We start from the raw sequence: 21385 nt of genomic DNA on the forward strand, positions 1-21385 counted from the left end.
ACAAATTCCTTCGATAGATAAAAATACAAACACAGTATATTATAAATACTGAAAATGTCAGAAATTCTTTACATTTTTACAAAAAGCTTTAAATCTCAATTGATTTAATTTGCGTAATATAGTGATTTTTGTGGCACTTGTTTGTATGTATATTATTATTAATATTAGATCACCTTGCTTGGCTTCATCACAGATACTTTATCTAAACATAAACTGATTTATTTAGAGATTATAACTCTACAATCTAAACGCTACTTTCTGGTCGATTGTGCACAAGGAATTATTGTCAACTTGTTGTGTGTTGAACAAAATTTGAACTTTGTAGTAGTAATATAAACTATATACTGTAATGTTTATTGTATTTCTTGTCCCCATCTGACAAGTGTCATTAGGAGAGTCTATCTTTCTTCAAGCTTCTGCCAACAGCTGGTTGATGTTATAAACAATCTCTTTTTATAATATTTTTAAAATTCCTATATTTCAGGTGTTTTATACATTTCTTATCATCAGCTGACATTTCTCCGGTTGATAAAAAACTTGTAAATACGTGCAAATATCCATCAATGAAAAACTATACTGCTAGATCTCTCTATCTTTATATAGAATAGTTCTTATTCTAATCTATACTTTTAGGGGTCAAATTTTATTTATTTTTAATAGGATATATAAATTGATTCATGATGTGTCGGAATGCAGTAAATTGAATAGGTTTTCAGATCTCGGATGACATTTATAAAATAATGTTTGCACTCATAACATTCAATACATACCTTGTTGACTGTTTACAACATACAACAGAAGTAGATTATTCCTCCAGGGAGCAGTATATGTGTTCCACAGGCATTTTTTCCAATTATTGGGGTAATATATGAAGCGCCTGTAGGCCTTGATAATGTGCACACAACCAAATGGGTTAATGGTACTACCTACTGCCATATATGACCGATTATATTCCTATCCAGAATAAAAAACACAAATTTAGGTTAATTTCAGGAACAATAATTTGGTAAATTCATGTTAATACAGAGTGTAATCTGACTGAATTTTTGCCATTTTGTTTAATACCCAGAGCGTTAAGACTATATACTCAGTCTTATTCAGATAGCGAAACAACGCTTCCCCTACCCCCACCATCAACAACTCTCAAGCTAATTAAATATAAATATAAATTGTTTGTCAATAACAGATACAACTAGTAGTTCATAATTTTGTTTTAGCTGTCCAGGGGGACAGCTAATGCCCCTAGTGCTACCCCCTTTATACGCCCCTGCTCTCTATTCTAAAGTTTGTTATTTTAATACTCAGATTTAAATTGAATAGAAAGTGTACATCTGCATTTCTGTAGAGTTTCAAGTCTAGGGTATTAGTTTAGAGTGATTTTGTGACACCCACAAGAAAGTGTTTCATTCTTGTAGGCTACTTAAAAGTGAAAGAAAACTTTCTAGAAATGTTTGTAAATGAAATGGCTTGCCAATCAGGGTATGTAGTTCCTATATTGTCCTGTTTATGGTGACAAACCAGTCATAATATACAATATCAAATGCCTAAATATGGTATCAAACTGACAAAAAAGAAAGATAATGTCATTATTATCACAATGTTGTGGTTAGATGTGGGTTTGATATTTTATCCAGGACCTTGGCATAAATAAATACTTTTATTTTGAAGTTGTGTGGGTTTTGTGTGCAGACCTTTCCTACCACAGTACTGTACCATATTTCTGTGGGTTTTTAGGATAAAATAAATAAAATATTATATGTTGTGTTACAGGACCTGTTTGAGCAAATAACCAAAAAAAGAAAGTATATAGTCTAGAGGAAGGATTCAGCAAAATCAGCACTGTGGTCATGTTAAAGAGTTGTCAAAACTTAACCGCATAAAACTCCTACAAAGTAGAAAGCCTTTTGCCATTTTTCCCCTGATTGGATTAGGAAAGCAATATAATGTACTTTGCCTGGATGTTCAGGTTTACTAGGGCATCATTTTCCCAAAGGAAACACAAATAGTGTCGGTAATAACCTCACCACATGTGGTGCTGTCTGCTACCACCGGAAGGAAGCCAATGTTGGTTTAAGCCCCTTCCTGCTAATGTTGCTAAAAACTGTTACAAGGTGATCATGTTGCTTCAATATATGTCAGCACATGGCTTGCTACTTCATCTTCTCAAATAATAAAACAAAATGTTGATAATCAATGTCTTTAATTCTGAAAAACGCCAAAAACGATAGGTGGGGACTAATCAATGGATTTGTGTTATAACATGTTGTCTGCATGGTCTGCGAGATACCATGTTATTCATCATCGAATTGATAGAAAACTTGGTCTTCCAGTCAATTTATGTAAATTTCAAAAATGTCTTTAAAAAATCACTAAAAACAAATATCTTTATGAGTAATTCATTACAGTGGAAATTAATAATACAATACAAAGATACATTGTCCTCCTGAAAAAACATTTTTTTAAATTTGTTTTGTTTTGGATTGGCAACTATTTGCAACTTAAATCCATTTATAGATCTTCCCACAAGTTCAGAAATTCTAAGAATTAAACTTGAGGCACTTCATGTGAAGTGAGAGCCTGTTTTTGTTGCCAAGAAATTAAACAAAAAAGTGTCTGAATGTAGATTTTATCTATTGTTGGAACGTCATTTAACAGATCATTGCTACAGTATGCAAAGATAGAAAGAGATAAAAAACAGTTGACTACCGTAACGTAATGTCTAATGAGTGCATTGCATTTTGGGTAATGTCTATGTTTTATGTTCAATAACTTAACACTGATATTACTCCTAGCTTTAAATTAGAACAACTTCATCGATTTTTTTGAAATACACCTGGAATTTATGCAAATTCATCAGCATTGTTAATTCCTTTTTCGTGTTGATCACGTTTATTTTTGGGTAATTCAATATATTATTATATTATTATATATATTCAATAACCCACCCACTGATATTAGCTTTAAATGAGAACAACTTCAACGATTTTTTGGAATTACACCTGGAAATTATTCAAATTCATCAGAATTTCAACTGTAACAAAGATTTTTACTTCCTTGCATCATTTATTTAAATACATTTCTGTTCAAATTCTTTTATCTTGTCTCGTTAAATCGTTGATAGTATTCAATATCTGGTGCTCAACCCGCGTCTTAAGTAATTACTTATTTTGTGTTTTTGTAAATTGGAGTAAGCAGTATCTGATGATGGTTATTGATTTCAGGATGTGCAACTAGATTCTGCGATAATTAAGAATAATCGCCGTGGATAGTGTGATGATGCAAATTATTATTTTGTTTGCAGACAGTCTCTGTTTAATATACATTGTTCTAATTACAAGTATACGATAAACTGGAATAATTTCTCTTTAATTTGACTATTCATCAGCTGTGTCATTTGGTTTAGCAGTAATTAAATTGCAATTTGTAAATGTTATGATCTTATAAAGGTGCAGAGAAAGAAGAAACGCTACTTCTCCATAATATCTATAGGGTAATAAAGTATTGTAATATAGGAGGCTTTATGAATGAACTAAAATTCCAGAAATGCAACACAGCCTATATTTATTAATTCTCACTAGATTGTGTACTATATTGTAGATGTATGCCAACTGAGACGAGTTTACTTCTAGGTTGGTCCTCATTTTTATGCTCTGTATTATTTGTATGGCATTTGATGAAATAAATGTTTGTTGAATTGTATTGAATTAACTGTCTTTACTCAACTTTTCTCCTGAGTTAAATGCTCTGCCTTGATGAGGCTAACTTTTCTGGGGTTGAGTTAAAACTCCCCTGTTTTTACTAACTTATTAGTTGAGACATAAATTTACTTAACTTTTCTGAGATTTTTAGGATTTTATATTAATTTAACCAATCTTTTAAATGGAACATTCATACATAAATTCAGTACTTTACTCAAAATCCAACCAATATTACATCACATTGCACACCACCCTGAACAATACCATTATTTTTCATTGATTTGTTGATCTCTTTTTTGTGTGTATTTTTCTACTATATAAATCATTTGTATTATTTAAAGTATAAGTTACTTGGTTACTTCCTCTGTATGAACATTTCAAGGTTAGCCCTCCCACACACATCCCCTACTTTCCTACACAACAGACCATATTACTGACGCACTGACGAACTAAATTTACTTTACATTTTGACCATTTTGATGCAGCAAGAAAATAAGCAATAAAACAAATATTTATTTTATTATTTGTGTTTTGTAGCTGTGAATGTATCGGCATCATGTATACTCATTTCTGATAATTTATAGGAACTTAGATATATAGCTCTTAAGCATGTTCTAATTTATCTGAAAATGTATATCTCTTGTGACTTTACTTTTTGTTTATATCAATAATAAATTAAGTTGAACTTAAAATGGATATCAGTAAAAAAAGTTAAATAAAATTGGGACCGACCACAGGTGGCCATGGACAAGCTTTTTAGGAATTCTTTCCTTTTATTTAATCAAATTATTGTACTGTATTACTTAAAAAAAACTTTGTGTTTGGCTTTTGCTTCATGCTCAACCGACCAATGAATGTCTTCCGTTTAATTGTTCACATTTCATTCATACATCACTGTTTCCAAATGGTACGCACAAAACGAAGCGACTAGACACCTAGTTGTGAAGTACTTGGCCCTGTTTAATTATAATATCCAATTGAATAACGTCAACATGGATGTTTTCTATTACGATCCTTAATACTTGCTCGCTCAACCAGAACTTTTCAATCAATATTTGTAATTACGACTCTAAATTCTTATTTCCATGCATCACTAGTCACCAGTAATTGTTATCGTGAAATTAATCGCTTACAAAAAAAATTATATATGACACGACTAGCATATTTATTGGAGTTGTCGTATGGTACACGACTAATATATATTTTTTTTCTCTCATAAAAAAACCAACCATCAATATGAAAAAAGTAGTTTTATTACATTTACTCGGTAGCAAATGTAATCATAAACAAAATAATAATCTTAACTTCAAGATGATGCCGCTCACATATATATTTATGAATACAATATATTATGATTTGCTACACAGAATCCATACAATAAATTTCATAACATTTTTTATTCATCTAAAAGAATTGGTAATGATTGTTGGCAATAAGATAGAGGAGGATGGTATAATAATATTCAGCAACAATTAGACAAATGTTCACAAAGTTCACAAAACTTCTTTTGTAATTGCATAAACTTTTTGGCCCGGCAACTTTCATTGCTAGAACTCGCCTTTCTGGTGCACAGTTTCAGCGCCGCCCTTTACTTTGACTGTTTTTAAAAGAAACATTTTGTAATTTAATGAGTACCTATACAGAGCAGAATTTGTTCATTTTGCTTGCCCACTGTCTTGTTTTATAGGACTTACAATATTTATTGTTTTGTTAATTAACAGTGACACTGTTTATCGCTTATTAAAGAACGACATCCCCAAGTACTTGAAATTCAAATTAACTAATGACACAACTCCGCAAACTAAAAGCTTTTTGATTGGATGAATAGAAATTGGATCAGATGAAGTAAACATGTCAATATAAATTAAAACAGAACAGATATAGATTAAACATTTATGAAAAGACTAGGTACTATGTGAAATATATTGTTTGATGGTTGAAGAATCAGAAATACAAATGTTAGTGTAATGAGTTTTCCACTATTACAGTACTTGTATTGGTGAAAAGAGTTGAGGTTAATTCCATGTTCAAAGTCTAAATTTAACTTTAAGGCCATTTCAGCCAATCTTCTGACCCCTCCCCTATTTTGTTGGCACAGTTAGTAATAACTACTCCTATAAAAAGCACATTTAATTATTATATATTAATTATTTATTGAAGAAAATATGTAGTATATTGCAGAAAAATTATTACCATTTTAATTTGTAATTTTTATATTGATTTTAGTGATAAACGTGACAAACGTGTTGCTTTTTGTGTATATAGGTTTAATTAGTTTGATCATATAAAAAATAATGGTTTCATAATCAATCAATTTAATTTGTGTCATACTTACATAATGTTATAGGGAAGAAAATACTCCAAGTACAATGAAATGTACAGTATAGATATCCCCATAATGATCTTTTGAATCATTCAGTCCAAACTGCAAGATGCTCATGTAAAATAAAGTTTATCTTCTGGACAGAGAGAAATTTAATTTGCGATGTGATTAATATTGGATTTATCACTTTAGTTGTATTGGGAATTTAGGTATAAAGTACTCATTATTCCATTTTAAAATTTAATTTTAAATGAACTTTTAAAGAAAGAATTTAATTCAAAGACAATGTTTCCTTTGTTTATTTTGTAAGTTTTAAATATTGTATTGGCCTTGATGTTGGAATTCCTCTATGTATGTGTGAGTGGGGGTAAGTGTAGTGCTTAATCCAAATATAAACATTTAATGACCAATGAACATAAATATTGTTAGTGATACCATGAAGTGGTGCTTTTTGAATACGCAATTAAATTTCACATGAGTAGTATGTCTGCATTGATATTAGTGTAACTTTGTGATGTCACATCGTCGTGTCACTGTAAAATTTAACCTGCAATTCTAATTAGAGACCATACCGCAAACACTAAAACCTGATCGTGAATGTGCTATTATACTTTTTTATACTATTATAATATTTATTAAAAGTAGGTCTCTATGACATAAAGTGGCTTGCCATTTTTCTATTTAATTACTGCCTTTAGGCTAGAGACGTTCTAACTCACTACACCTTTTAATAGGTGTTGAATTAGAACGTGTTGTTGAGTGCATTACAAGCCACAACATGAATAAACTTGTATTATTTAGATTGCACATGTGCACCAGCTAAAACTATATCCAAACAATACTGTATAGGGAGAGGAAAAAAGGAGGCAGTGGTGTAACAGCTATATGAGCGTTCCACTGGCTAAACCCAGGGGCTCCAGAGCTTTAAGGGGTTCAAGAGCATGAGCATTCCAATGCAACTACCCAGCATAGGAGGGCTCCTTAGGAGTGCTAAACTAGGGGGCTTTGTGTTACGTCACCACTATGTAGAGGAGAGGAATTCAGAAAGATAAAGCAACATAATATCATGTAAAACAGATACTTAAATTTAGGTAAACTTTTGTTCATACCCTATATGTGATTGCTTCAGGAATTCGCAACAAAATTATTTTTTTTCTATTTTTTATATAATAAATATGAAATCATAATTCATATTTCATGCTACCATCTGTACTACATTTTAATGTGTGACATTGAAGGCCTACAGAAATTGATTCATCATAAATAACAAAATACAAATTGTAACAGAAATATAAAATAAATTATATGTGTGGGTTTATTGGAATGTGAATTATTTTTATAATTTATGGTAATTTTCTCCAGAGATTTGAGTAAAAATGTTGGCCAATATATCCTGGAAAAAATTGAAAGAAGGAAGTAATGTTATTTAGTGACAGTTAAAATAGCAGAGAATAAAACAGCTAAACTTTGATCATTTTGTACATTAATTATTGTTGATATCATTTGACATTATGTAAGAGTTGACATTATGCAGGAAGTAGGCTTATGTAAGACATTATAGTAGGCCTATGTAAGACATTATAGTAGGCCTATGTAAGACATTATAGTAGGCTTATGTAAAACATTATAGTAGGCTTATGTAAGACATTATAGTAGGCCTATGTAAGACATTATAGTAGGCCTATGTAAGACACTATAGTAGGCTTATGTAAGACATTATAGTAGGCCTATGTAAGACATTATAGTAGGCCTATGTAAGACATAGTTTGCAAGTGGTGATTAACTTGATGTTTTATTCCAGGGTCTTATGTTCAAATTAGTGATATGGTTCAATATTATTAGGATTTACATAATCTTAAGTTGTGACTTAATAATATTGACCGCCTTGCATTGACTGGTTCAATTGTTATGTTGGTAGCCTTGGTAACCTAATCTGTGCTGTGATTGGTTCAAAGTTTATTTTTTATCAACTGACAGTGATAAAATACCTCAGAAAAGTTACAATTTGTGTTCTCAAAGTTAACTACAGTATCTTTGTTCAAATAATCAATTAAAATAATAAATAATTTACTTTATTCATTACTTGAGTGTCACTTTAACCACAATACATTGTCATTTGTTATCCTAGTTTCAACAGGGAAATTGGTATTCAGAATACATCGTGAAATGATAAATTTATTTTTAAAAAAACCTTTCATTTCCCTCTTTATGGAAATGTTTTATTTATGTATCAGGTGTCCAGTTCATCAGGGATTATGTTCATATTCAGCATCCTCACAAACAGAAATGAAAATATATTTAAAAACTACTTTTAGATAAGGAAGTTTGTAATGGCCTTTCAAGGCAAAATCAATCCACACCAGAGGAAGTATTTGGAAAAAGTCAAGTATCAATTACTATAATATTCAGCTTGTGGTATTGATTCATTGTAATTGCAGTGTACCTGGATCTGGTTGTACCAAGTACTACTATTCCTTCTTCCTACCAAATAATTACATCCTGCTGGGCCTATACATTTGGGTAAAACACCGCTTGAGTGCCAGCTAGTCAGGACATTACACAATATGAATTAAATGTTGAAAAATATCACTTTCAATTGAAAAGCCTAGATAGCATTTTCATATCATTTCATTTATTTGTCTCAAGGCACAAAACAATAAAATATATAGGCATCAAAACGAAAGGAACATGAGACAGGGCACCCAAAAAGTAAACATAATATTTATACATTAATAATTATTACATAATCGATAAGTAGAGGTAGGGACTAATCGAAAAATGAATGACCTACCGTGCTTAGTATGTAACTAAGTCATTTTAATTAAGTTTTGGTAGTTTGAACTGTACCTAACCTACCTTTATACCAAACAGCATATTTTCTTTTTGACAATTTTATCACTGATTTTCAAATCTTAATTGTTGTTTATCAGAATGAAAAGTAATTTGTCGTAAAATGAACACTTAAAATAATCCTACCCCATTAGGTATTTAAAATCGACCTAAACAAAATCATATCTCCTTCCAATATTCGTTTAATTTACTCTCTTGGTAATCTATCATCTGTAGATGATGTTTCTTCTTATCTTGCTATACTCATTAGCAAATTGCTTTAATTAAACATGCTCACTTCTAAGTGGAGCATGTCAAATGACAGCAATCAACTCGAGTACCACATTCCAAATTTTAATTACTTATAATCACTTTTGACACTAACTATTAATAATGAAAGGCTGCCTATCAAGTAATTACTTTACTAGGCTCAGAGTATTTGACAAAAAAGCAGCTTAACTCAATAATAAAGTACCCCATTTTACCATGTTTGCAGCATCTTCACCTATACATCTTTTACTCAATTTATAAAATTTGTCAATTTTGCAAATGCTTATATTTTTTAATTTAATGTTATCTCTATCCTAAACCACCATGCTTTCTGTATGTACCTCACAAATAAAAAAAATGGCCAAACGTACCAGTCAGGATTGGACATGTGCTACAAGTTTCAACTTTTAATTGGAACACTGCTCCAAAAAGAAAACGCTCTATGTAATATTCCACAATGGATGCATTTATTAGTAGTTATTGTTAAATACAGCCATTCTAATTTCTTCTTGTCTAATAATTAATCAAAAGAAGAATAATTCTGCTGAACGGAAATTACTCATTTGCATGCAGTTTTTATTAGAGAGCTGTGGATAACAACTCATACATTATTTATGATATTAATACCTTTATTATTCTATCGACGTTTTCATATTATTTTTTTTTCTCTTCATATTTTCGTTATAAAATTTCTCAATGTTTTATTCATCATTTCATAATCTTTATTTTATTATAATTTCTCTCTACTTTTTTTTTACTATTACTTTTTCCTTGTGATATATTTTCATTTTTTCTCTTTCCAACAATTCTCATTACTTCATAATTGTGTTGCCATAGTAATAAGAGACTATTGTTAATCCTTTATGTTGTTGCAGCCATTTAGTTGTTATTTAACAATATATTATATAAACACAGTGAAAACTGACTTGCATTATAATGACATAAAATGTAATAGTTAATTTTTGTTAATTTTCTTAATTTTTTCCATTTTGTGGAATAAACTGCCAATCGACATAAAGACATCTGAAAACATCAACACTTTCAAAACACGACTAAAAACCCATTTTTACACAGAGGCATTTCCTGCTTAACTTTGTCAAGCGCCTTTGAACATTATTATGGATACTGGCGCTATATAAATCTGATTGATTGATTGATTGATTGAATTGTTGTACTGTCAATTCACCTGAACACTCTAGCTGGCCTAGAATAGGGAGCTTCAGAATTGTGACAACTTCGGACCTTGTTGGTTGTCATCTGGACTTAGAAACAACCAACACTGTGTTGAAGAATAGAGTGAGGAAGCACATTTCAACTTCGCAACAATGAATTAACATGACGTAACTTGTTCCTAGGTCCTTGGTCATAGCCAATCAAAAGAGGGCTGCGAAGTGTGTATGAGCCAATGGTGCCACCTTCTCAATATCCTTGAAACATCAAACGTGGGCTGGGAGGTGTGTGTGACAAAATAATGTCACCTTCTCAATATCCCGGAGACATCAAAGAGGGTTGGTAAGTGTGTGTGAAACCCAAAAATGCCACCTTCGCAATATCTTGGGGACACCCCAGCATATAATACATTATCAAATTCTTTATTTGGTTCGCTTTTTATCAATACTATGACAGCGTTTATCATGACAAAAATGTATTAAGTAAAAATGATTGAACGCATTGAATGTAGGTTGGAAACATCACGCCACACATTCTGTAATTGGGTTCAAGATACCTTATTACACTCCCATATTAATAATTCATCTATTTTCTCTTTTATGCTTACCATTTCATTGAATGCACGTTTCGCATGCTGTCTATCTATTTACCAACCAGAGATTTATTTTTTTTTTTCAACAATATTTTACGAGGGTGGTCCATCCAGCCGAAGCTGATCATTAGGGACCCTCGCAAAAATACATCATGACGAGACATAAACATGTAACAATAACAATTAAATTAAAATAAATATAAAGCATTATGAAGAGAACCACTGTATTACCTTTGTTTATATACTTTATGAAGAGAAAAAAGTTACAATATTACAGCTCTTCTCAGTAATGAGGAGGATTTTGTGTATTATCTTTGAGATATGAAGTAAAGAGGGCTTTTTGATGAGGATGACACCTTCTGGCCCTTCCTCTCTCCTTATACTACCTATTTATATTTAATTCTTCTTAATGAGGATGTCTGACACCCTGTGTCCCCTCCTCTCTCCATCTCCTTATGCAACCTATTCTCCACATTTCCAACATAGGCCTGTTGAATCTGTTCCTGCAGTCTGACAAAATAACAAGAGATAGATAAATTAGTAAAACTAATAAATTACTAAAACCAAAATGGAACGTGACAATGACAGCCATGTAACTAATTTGTGCTTATTTGTCTGTAGTAATGTAAGTTAGGTTTGATATTTGTAAATTAATTCTCCGTCATTAAAAACCATCATCGGTAGACCTGTATAATCCTGTCTGGGCGCCTTGTAATACAAATTTAATATATATTTCTTCTTTTCCTTTTAAGATATGGAAATAAAGATGAATAGTCAATGATGTGTGTCAGATTAATTATAAAACTTAATCCCAAGCTTATTGATCAAATTGCTTCTTCCATTATTGGTAAGTAAAGTCAATGAGCCAAATGTGTATTTTTATTTTTAATTATTAAATTTATGTGTTTTCTTTTACCTTTTTTTTTGCGGTTGATGACTGACATGACACAGACGATCAAAGAATAGTGTTTTCCAAAAGCTTGCCATATTATTTCTGGCTATTTACTTTATTGTTTTTCTTTCTGGTTGTATATCTCCATTGAGATCCAACCCACATCATTATAGACATTTTTTCAGTAATTTTCCTATGGACTTAAATGACACAGAGTTTTATCTTGCCTGTCCACACTTACATTTTAGTCATTTTAATGTCAATATTTATGACGATAATAATGATAATGAAAAAAAACCCTTAATATATTTTTTTGTCATGACTTTCTATTCAATTCAAGAGGAGTATAATTTGTGCAAAAGCATGATCTTACTAATTTATATTTCTTTCGGCAAAGCTAAAAGATAAAAATAGCTGAAGGGAAAAAAAGCTTTAATCTTAAAATAACATGAAGTAATGATTTCACTAATGTTAATTACATCGGGAAAGTAAACATTACTGTCGTCGGCAGGCTCACTTCACTATCAATTGTCAATTGCAGCTACTTCAACCACGGCAACTAATTCATCCATTCTTCAACCTTGACTTTTACATCTGAAGTAGTCACATGATTGTTGATTTTCTTTCTTAAAGAATACAATAACAAATTAAATTTATAATCTTCAATAGTTAATTATTCCATGGACAAATGTTCATTTGTCTTTGATTGTGCACGTAATTGTAGTCTCTCTGTTATTGTTGTTTCAAGTGGCTATCTCAACATTCACATATTACAAACTAATTGCAATGGTCATCTGCTTCATTTGCATCTTCAAATTGATGTAATATATTTGTCAATTTCATGACTCATTTTAGCCATTCACTTCACTTTAATTAGTGTCTATTGTCTAGCAAGAATTAATTATCCGACTTCAACTTTGTGAAATTTATTTTTAAAACATTCAGATAAGTAGTAATAGTAGCAGTGAAGTAGCCACTAGAAAAAATGTGGTGCTCGGTTTTTGTAAGAAAAGGTACAACCTCTGTTCAAGCCACTGGGTTGTCAAAGGCATCTGTCAAAAAGTGGTCAGGTTGAAACCTTACCAACCGTTTAGAATGTCTCAATGTCTTTGGCTGATATTTGCCATGCAAACCTTTAATTTATTAAATAAAGTCTGATACAAGCCTTTACTTGTGTAAATTTAGAAGTAAACAGTTTATCACTACTTTGCTATTAAATTAAAAGGTATTATACCAAACATAAATTAAATTCTCTCTCTACATCAATAATAGTTTAATACAAACCACTTTCTCTTCCCCACTTTTCCCTTCCCCCTTCCTTCACTTTTCCTTTTTTCTCCTTTTCTCGCTTTTCCTTTCCCTTGTATAAAAAATCTTTCGTTAGATGTTTGTAATGAGAATCAGTTAAGTCTAAGTACAGTAATGGAAAATACTGTGACGTAGCTTGTTGTGACGTACAGTATTACGTTATTTAAAGAATCTGGAAATACTCTGCCATTAACCTTTGACTCCCCTGACAATTGAGATAGTACACATCTTACTGAGAAGTCAACTACAAACAAGGCTTTGTTTACTAACAAAAAAATATATATTTCTTGAGAATTTCTTTAAAATTGTTGTTATTTCATTGTATTGTGATATTCTCTACAAAAGTAAAATAAGGTTCATTTTAGTAAAGAAAAGACATTTGTGTTTTAATAATTAAAAATGTAATGGGTGTTATGGGGGGAGGGGGTGTGTAGATGGGTGTTGGAGTTTGGCATAACCTAGGCACGACAAGCTGGACAATTCATGGACACTATTACTACTGGAAAAGAAACCCATTAACAACTTAGCGTACAGGCCTGATTTGTGAAAGAAAATAAAATAATTAATTTTTAGTGCCAATAATTTGTTTTAATGGTAATTAATAAGCGCTTTACAGTACCCAGCGTGTATATTTTATATCTCATGATATTTAACTTAATATTTAAATAACTTTGAAATTAAATACAATTTACAATTGCCAAAAGTGATTATTATTTGCATTTTCTCTTCCCTTCTCTCTCTTTCAATCTTCCCCTTCCCATTAATTTACATGAGGATCCTATACACCTGAGGGTGACTTAATGAATTACCGTACCATGCATTTAACAATACTACACATTAGTCCTCGAGGTAACCTCAATATGGTTTGACAGTTGTATCAAAAGCTTTACAAATACATTCATAAGCCTATACTGTAGTAGCAGTCCCTTCAATAGCTTTTACTACTGTATTTACTATCTACTATAAATATGTTATTGAAATATTTTAGCATTATACCCTGCCTGAATATTTATTACTTCTCTTTAATTTATTGAACAATTTGCTCTTTGTACCCTATCTCCCACTCTTTCGACTCTGTACACTTACCTATTCATTTCAATGTATCCCTTGCTATTCAGCGGTATTCTTGATTTATTACAACATTTACTACAAAGGAAAAACTCTGTTTTGCACAATCAGCTCTTTGTATGATGATGTTGTTTCCTGTTTCATTTAGGACCATGTTGAAATTGTTCTACTGTAGTTCATGCAGTAACTACATTTTGTTGATTTTTTAACCGGATTATGCGAGTATTTACCAACACTTTTCTGGTAATATCATATATACCGTTTATTGCAGTGACTGCCTCATTAACTTCTACATTGAAACAACATTATTGCAGTAAGAATGTATAGTTACTGCAGTAAGAATGTATAGTTACTGCAGTAAGAATGTATAGTTACTACAGTAAGAATGTATAGTTACTACAGTAACTGCAGTAGATATGTTTTGACATATGATCATATCTTGTGGCATGAGAAGGATGATGATGCTAACAATCTCAATTGTCATTGACAGAAATGATGACAAGAACATTAATTGAAAATGGTGACAATGTTGTCAATTATGTTGACAATGATGGTCATGGAGACAATGTCCACTACATAATGTATAAATTGCCATAATTTTATTCAGTATGTTGCTGTAGTGTAAAGCTCAATCTCAATCTCAATCTTCAGTTTCATGAACATATTTAGTTCTCTAGGGCTGTCATACTAAATAAAAATACCAAAGTAAACACTGTATGTACAGGCGATGTCTTAAACCTGCCCATTGCATACTTAACTGTATTTAATGTAGTGATAAGTTTTACCTGGGGTAATAACTGCTGAGCTAATAGTAGATGGGCTTTAGGCAAACAGCTGCACTTGAATAGAAGCTCCACTGGAAGCAAGTCTTCTGACAGAAATAGGTTATGCCTAATAGTGTCAGGTATTAATATAAAGAATATTGAAAATGTTTACTGCTTATTTCTAAAGCATCTCTCATCTCTCTCCATGGTTCATGCATTTATTTTTCCAGTGAGGCTAAAACAGGATCTGAAGGAGTTGCTATGGGTTAAAACTACTAAATAATACATCCCCAGGGTTGTGGAGGGAGAGATGTATGTTTCTGGTACACATCTGTTCAAAAAATTCAGCCTAATATATATTCAATCAAATCAAATACATTGTGGGAGGGTGGTAGAAGTAGAAATATATATTTTTCAATTTGTAGACAAGTTGTATTATGACATCTGTGGTTAAGCAGTTTCTTTTAAATTTGCAGTTGACATGTTTTGACATTTGTGGTTATGTTTACATTTGCAGGTATATGTTTTTACATTTGTGGTAATTGTTACATTTATTGAGAATGTTTACATTTGGGGTAATTTTTACATTGCAGGCTCTAAAGTCTAAGGGATGTAGTGGGGAGAGGGGATTATTAGTACATGCATGGAGGTCCTGCATGGTACATACTCTTCATCTCAATCTCTGTAATCCGTCACAGACTATAAAATTCTTTCTAACAAGTAGTAATCTCATACATGCAAGTGTGAATACAAGAAATCAAAGAGCCGCGTAAGAACTTTAGAGGATTTATTTTGCGTGTCTAAGTAATGATTTTGACATTTAATATTAAACATAAATTATCTGTATCAAGTGACTAGTATTGTGAGAGATTGAACGGTCAATGCCGTAACAATAACTTACGATGAGAGCTTTTTACATTTTCCATCATTATTACTACATCATTTCATATGACTGTCTTCACAAAACATTCGACAATGTATGCATGAATATCTATGAATATATTTACCTTGTAGTGGAATTCATTATACAAAAAAAAATCAATAATTTGGTTTGATGTCTACCGTATGTACGAAGTATGGAATTAAATACTCACGAAAAGTTCAGAATCACTCTTGTGCGGAGTTAAATGTGCTCTCGCGTTGATGTATGACCTACCTTCGGCTGACTTTTATACGGCTTTCAAATAGTACACGACCAATAGTAGTACGTACTTTAATATTAATGATCCTAGCGTGTAGTGTTGGTTAAACATAATTAGCAGCTTAGGGAATCATTTGAATCGCTAACCTATGGGTTGAACAAAAGGTTATTTTCTTGATGCGCCTTTAATGACCAATTTAATTTCTATTTTCGAAATTATTAATGTCCATTTAAAAAACATTTGTAATTCTTATGTTTAATAAAAGAAGATTGTTTTTTGATGATCTATAAATATGGTATTATTTTTGTAATTTGAAGGGTTATCACAATAAATCCATCTACAGTTTATTTAGTTTGAATCATGGAGGTACATTTTCTACTTTAATATTTATCATTTCAATATTGCATAATACATACAATTTTAATTTTGTTTACAGTGTTATTTGATTAGAATGCCTTACTGATTGATCACTTTATTTCAGAATAAAAATTCCATATATACAACAAACAATACAATGGAAAATCACATGAAAATAGGTTTTTATTCAGGAAAGAGATTTGAAGATCGAACAGATAGTTCGTAGTACACCAACAAGATCATTTTCACTATTCAAAACTCTTATTCTAAAAGCATAGACTCATTTGCGGATGCTCGTAAAAAGAGGGAATTCTCCTCATGGCAAACATGTTACTAGAATCATCTAATTTGTTACGTAAAATATGTCCTAGGTATTGTCACTTCTTTTTTTATTTTTTCCTGTGATTTACCACAAAGAAACTCTTGAATCAATACTGAAAAAAACCCACTCTGAAAATCTGATCAGTTAAAACGACAGCAGTGCAGCTGCTAATGTAAAATATCGGATCGGTGCAACTTAACGCATTCAGTCGATACCGTCAAGCAATTCCACCAGACTTTATTAGAACCGCTGACCGTCAAAAATCAATTTCTAGTAGCGAGATTTAATATCGACGACCAATCGGTGTTAGGTGGCCTGTGGTGATGCAATCTTGAATGAAATTCACCGACTGTTAATGACTCAAAAAACAACAGAAGCCATTCAACAGAACAAAGAGAAATAGAACATAAATATTCATGAATAGACCATGAATATTCATGTTAATTAACACTTCATACGAAATGAGGATTGTTTAATCACTTTGACATAATTTAAGATTTTATTAGATTAATTATTCATACTCAATATTTGTTCCAATCCATATTGTGAGTTAGGAATACTCATAAATGTAAGTGAAGTAGGTTTGTGCTACACCATGTAAACCAGTAGTTGAAGTTTCTGTTGTACTATTGTGTAACTGGGGGGACAGTGGCGCTCTCAAAATCCAAAGGATGTGGGTTCAAGCTCTGATCCTGTCGCCGTAATGTTGAGTCCTTGCTGCCTCCTAGTTGAAGTATAACTGCAAAGTACAGACCTTCGTTTCCGTCTTCCATTGTTTATGAATTACATATACTTCAAACTTACTTCTGTTTCTTGCCATACAAAACTAATGAATCTAATGAATGTTTTACTGTCAGCAGTGATAACGATAAAGCTATTGGTGCTTTACCAATATTTTCAGTGAGGACGCTCCTTCTCCTTTTTCCTTCTTGATCTTATTCCTTCCCTTCTCACTCTCCCTTCCCAAATTCCTATATTTTTCATTACATAGTGTAATTCACAATCATATTCTCATTTTAATGCATAACAACTTTTACAATATCAATTTGCTAGACTGGAAGGTAGGTTTTGAAATGGGAACTTAACTTATTGTGTGTGCACCAGCATATTTAATTACTCCAGTAGAACCCTTTTTGGAACATCACTATTCAGAGGACACCCCTATTAAAAGCACATTTTACCCTCTGCTTTTGTTCATTTTTGGTTATCTTAGGATATTTTATGGATCATTTTTATGCATGAATCGCTTAGAAACATTGTATTAGGCGCTATATAAGACTACCATTGTTATTATTTATTATTATTTACAGTATTCTCCTTTTATGTTTACAATGACTTCTAGTTGATCATTTCTTAATCAGTTATATTATGAAGCAATAACATCTACTCATGTCATAATTAATGAAAATGAATAATTCATTAGACAGTAATTATCATATCAAGGTCAGAGTTTGCTTTTTTCAGACATAATCTAAATTTATAATCAACTACTCAACTATTAATTGGAATTATTGTCTTATATTTTGAACTTTGTTTTGCTTTTCTATTGTACCAACCAAACACTATAGTTATAAATGTATTTATTAAGAAAACATTAAAATCGATATTGGCTGGTTTAAATGATGATGATGATGAAAAAGCTTTAATTTGCATCCACTCTAATTTCATTCTTGACTTTTATAGACAATACAATAAAAACATAAAAGTAATTTGTATGAGTTAATAGTTTCTTTGTTATATTTACCATGGAAACAGCGAGGATCACATCTTTATTGTATTGATTGCCATCGTATTTTTATATAGAATCTTCTCAGACAAAACAAAATATACATTCATAAACTTAAAGTAGCACGCATATCTTTTTACAATACTTTGTTATATTGGAATATTAATCAATTGCTCAGAAGTATATAGAATAAAACTGGTAATTCTCCACATGCTAAATTATAGAATCATAAAATGGAGCTGGATGCATCTTTTGTTGTTATAAGATGATAAACTAAAAGTATATTGGACAAAATTGTCTACAAAAGTAGAACGTATATTTTTTAATCATAGTTTTGTTATTAAAAAGAATGAATGATAACAAAAGTAATTTTGTTATATTCATCAGGTTGTTGTCTTTGTTCTTTATGCAAATCAGAGGATATCAATTTTATTGTACAATATGTAACAAGTAATACATTTTATTGGTCTTTCTCATCATCTACATATGTTTTGGTGATAGTCTTAGTAAAGCAGCATTTGGTGGTAGGTGGTTTGTAGTTCAGTTCAGTTTCAGATTTTATTTCAAACAAAATATAACACAATACATATACATTTTTCTTCTTTTTAAAAAATATAAATGATAAAAAAATGTGTGTGGAGATTGCATTAATCCAATTTGGCTTTAGGTCTGAACCTCCAATTTAGGTCTGAACCTCCAATTCCAGTACATATAGTTGTGTTTTTATATTACAACATTAGCCTTAATTTTTAGCTTCATATGTTTTTATTGTTTTATATAATTCATAATTAAAATCTATTAATTACAATCACAATATGTAGTAATTCTCACATCATGTTTTTTGTTAACATGTCAATGTAATTTAATAGGCCAGAGTATGGTTGCCTCAAACATGAATGTTATATTAAAATCAATTTTTGTGGAAACTACTACTACTAGAGCATTTGATAAATAATACACAGTGTCAATTTGATATTATTTGTTAAATGTTTGCATGGTGAAATAATACTAATAATAGTCAGAAGTCAAAGTGTGTTCAACCTCGTTTTTTACAAAAAGCTTGTATGACTAGCCCTTATGTAAAACATCTAACCTTATTCTTGCTTTAATATAGTCCCATGGCCCTACATTTTGTTAGCTATGCCAGTTACTAATACATTTGCATAATGCAATTTTAGCAAACTAATTACTGTTTTCAATGTGATGATTGTAATGTATGATCACTCATCAGATATGCTTTCTGATTAATATATTTTATTAGAGAAAAGAAGTATAAATTGTGATCAAAAGTTAAATAGAATGATGTGTTGACATGTACTGGAATTGAATGGATACAAGTTTTATAAATATTTAAATAACTTGTTCTGTTTTTACAGCGGCAACATTGCCATGTTGATTTGTAGGAATGGTTCAATGTTTTCTAAAGGTCACTGAACGCTAGAAATGTTGTTTGTGATAAAGCCCTCAATTTGCTACATTTAGCGACGACTCAAATAAAACACATAATACTACTACAAACAATTTGTAATAATACCACAAGACGATGTGCTGTTAAGTACATTGTATTTGAGTTTTAACTTATTTACAATTCCCCAATGACTATTGCGCAAATAAATGACTGTATATTGTTTGCAAAGGGCATTGATTAAGAGAGCATATAAATGGAAATAAAGAAAGAAAGCTTCTTTTAGATAACTTAAGCAAATTAAGACATTTTAAGTGTTTTGCATACTCTACATTTAGAGCATATTTTTTCTGCTGTTTATTGTACATATCTTTTCTGGATTTTCATTCAATCTATTAATAGTTTATACATGTTCTCCCTTTATCTAAAGTCCAATTAACACTTACAAATAAAATTAGTAAAGCTCTGTCTACACTATCAAACTGTTTGACCAAAAATGTGATGTGGCCAAATAATGGTAGTGATATGCCCAAATATGGTAGTGATACGACATCATCATGTCCATATATGGGCACATCAAATTTTTCAAATTTAATCATGGAGAAATATTAAAATTATTTATGGGAATATCTGGATTATATATATATTTAGTTGAAACTACTGTCTATGCTTAAATTTCACTTTATACAGTTATAGTTAAATTAGTTAATTGACTTGCTTGGTTTGTAGCCGTCTAGATTCATCAAACCAGCTTATATTATCCACAATTTTATGTAGCGGTACATCACAAAGGTTTTACTCAAAATGAAAGTATATAAAAATTACCTACCAGTTCTTATATCAGTACTGTACACACTTCAAGTATTTACTGATATAAGAGATTATTGCAGCTATTGCGTTATGCAATTTTCTGCTCATATTATGTATAGGAATATATACATTTTGAAATTCAATGGAAAGATGATATCTCATGAGATGATATACAGTATTGTAAAGGTGTATATTAAGTACTGTATTAATACAATTCTTTCGAAAAGCAGTGGCAAAGGAAATAGCAAAAAGTCATCAAAACATTGAAAAAATTGTCTATTACTGTTATTAATTTAGTAGGTAGGGAAGGAGGTCCGCCGGTTATGATATAAAAATTTGCACCCCATCTATGCCCATCTCATTATCTACACCAGACATATTGTGTCTGTCGCATTCACCGCTGTGACAGAAAAATACAACATCGTCTCGTGTAGTTTTAAGATCTGAATGGTTTAATGTTGATGACTGAAAAATACAACATCGTTGTTTCATGTAGTTTTAAGATCTGAATGATTTAATGTTGATATTATGGGACATGCTAGCTGTGTGGTGGATTACGGTTCCATTAGGGTGCCTGTATGGTGGATTAGGGTTCCATTAGGGTGCCTTGTTTCACCGGCGTACCTAAGTATGTAAGTGTCTATAAATGATTCTTACAAGTTAAAATATAATAGCATCCAGGATGTGCACAGCATGAATAATGAAGCTA

General features: G+C 31.1%; 1 long non-coding RNA gene across 3 annotated transcripts in view; it reads left to right on the forward strand.

Annotated features, from left to right (window-relative positions):
• Positions 1–21385, forward strand: part of LOC144837064 (uncharacterized) — a 58109-nt gene that overhangs the window by 26214 nt on the left and 10510 nt on the right. For 2 of the 3 annotated variants that reach the window (XR_013611432.1, XR_013611433.1), the window contains one exon: positions 11635–11729. This is a non-coding gene — a long non-coding RNA (uncharacterized LOC144837064). Of the gene's footprint in view, positions 1–7457; positions 7535–11634; positions 11730–21385 lie in introns of those variants that run through there. The other variant, XR_013611440.1, reaches the window with a different exon arrangement.

The sequence above is a fragment of the Antedon bifida genome, chromosome 1 (assembly GCF_963402885.1).
Source record: "Antedon bifida chromosome 1, ecAntBifi1.1, whole genome shotgun sequence".
Classification (NCBI taxonomy): domain Eukaryota; kingdom Metazoa; phylum Echinodermata; class Crinoidea; order Comatulida; family Antedonidae; genus Antedon; species Antedon bifida.